At 53.2% G+C, this 2,092-nt stretch overlaps 1 protein-coding gene across 1 annotated transcript in view; it reads left to right on the top strand.

The window, feature by feature from the left end:
- NOTCH1 (notch 1) overlaps positions 1-2,092 on the top strand; it is a 76,614-nt gene that overhangs the window by 66,073 nt on the left and 8,449 nt on the right. The window lies entirely within an intron of this gene.

The following is a 2,092-nucleotide window of genomic DNA, read 5'->3' as shown; positions in this document are numbered from 1 at the left end:
CAACACCGCCCGCGGCTTCATCTGCAAGTGCCCGGCGGTAGGTGCTGCACCCGGGGTGGGCGGGGAGGGCCCTGGCCTTGGGTGGCCGCTGACACCCCTGCACCGAGGGCCTGGCCCTGCTCACAGGTCTGCTGAGGCCTCCCCCGTCCTCAGGCCCCTCAAGGTCTTCTCTCGTGTCCGTGAACTTGACTTAGAGCAGTTTTATTTATTTACCGTATTTGCCGGCGTATAAGACGATTTGTTGGCCCTGAAAAATATGCCTCCAAGGGGGGGGTCGTCTTATACGCCAGGTACACTTCAGATAGACTGCCCATAGTGCTTGCCCCGTGCCATAGTGGCCTCCCGATGCCCGCCCACTTCATTCCACATACCGTTCAGGCATCAGCAGCGCTGCTGGGTGTATGCTCGGCTGTTATGCGATTTTGCTGTTATGCGATTTTACCACCCTCGCAAAATCGCACACAGCCGACCATACACCCAGTATGATAGCGCAAAATCGCGAATCTTCAATGCATATGTAAAGAAATATACGGTAACCCGAATTTACCACCCTCGCAAAATCGCACACAGCCGACCATACACCCAGTATGATAGCGCAAAATCGCGAATCTTCAATGCATATGTAAAGAAATATACGGTAACCCGAATTTACCACCCTCGCAAAATCGCACACAGCCGACCATACACCCAGTATGATAGCGCAAAATCGCGAATCTTCAATGCATATGTAAAGAAATATACGGTAACCCGAATTTACCACCCTCGCAAAATCGCACACAGCCGACCATACACCCAGTATGATAGCGCAAAATCGCGAATCTTCAATGCATATGTAAAGAAATATACGGTAACCCGAATTTACCACCCTCGCAAAATCGCACACAGCCGACCATACACCCAGTATGATAGCGCAAAATCGCGAATCTTCAATGCATATGTAAAGAAATATACGGTAACCCGAATTTACCACCCTCGCAAAATCGCACACAGCCGACCATACACCCAGTATGATAGCGCAAAATCGCGAATCTTCAATGCATATGTAAAGAAATATACGGTAACCCGAATTTACCACCCTCGCAAAATCGCATAACAGCCGAGCATACACCCAGCAGCGCTGCTGATGCCTGAACGGTATGTGGAATGAAGTGGGCGGGCATCGGGAGGCCACTATGGCACGGGGCAAGCACTATGGGCAGTCTATCTGAAGTGTACCTGGCGTATAAGACGACCCCCCCCTTGGAGGCATATTTTTCAGGGCCAACAAATCGTCTTATACGCCGGCAAATACGGTAATATGTTTTTATTGATTTTAGAGAGGACGGGAGAGGGAGGGAGAGAGAGAGAGAAACATCAGTGACGAGAGAGAATCATTGATCGGCTGCCTCCTGCACGCCCTCCACTGGGATTGAGCCTGCAACCCGGGTACGTGCCCTTGTCCAGGCTAGAACCTGGGACCCTTCAGTCCGCGGGCCGACGCGTTATCCACTGAACACACCAGCCAGGGCCAGAGCAGTTTCAGATTCTCAGAACAATCCTGCGGAAAATAGGGTTCCCAGTTCTGCTATTAGCTTCTTGGTCCTGGGGTCCACTGTTACTGTGGACACTGTTACTATCGACGAGCTGACGTCGATGCCTTGTTACTAAGTCAAGGCCGCAGCGCTCCCCCGGGCACAGGCTGGCTCCCGTGTTGCGCTGCGGGCTCTGGATTCTGACATGCAGAGTGAGGCGTCCGCCACGGAACGCACGGCGTCAGTGTTGTTTCCTGGGGCCCCGGGAACCCTGTGTGTTCGCCTGTGCGTCCCGTTGCCCTTCCCGCCAACCTGAGCTTTTTATGTTCACAGAAGAGCTCTTTACTTCTTCATTTTTTTAACATATATTTTTACTGATTTCAGAGAGGGTGGGAGAGGGGGAGAGAGGAACATCAATGACGAGAGAGAATCACGGATCGGCTGCCTCCTGCACGCTCCCCACTGGGGATCCAGCCTGCAGCCCGGGCCTGTGCCCCGACCGGGAATCCACCCGTGACCTCCTGGTTCCTAAACCAATGCTCAGCCCCCGGGCCACCCGGTCGGGCCACGGAATATCTCTT

This window comes from Myotis davidii, unplaced genomic scaffold (genome assembly GCF_000327345.1).
Source record: "Myotis davidii unplaced genomic scaffold, ASM32734v1 scaffold609, whole genome shotgun sequence".
Lineage (NCBI taxonomy): Eukaryota > Metazoa > Chordata > Mammalia > Chiroptera > Vespertilionidae > Myotis > Myotis davidii.
Note: the sequence above shows the minus strand (reverse complement) of the source record. Positions and strands in the feature narration are given on the sequence as shown.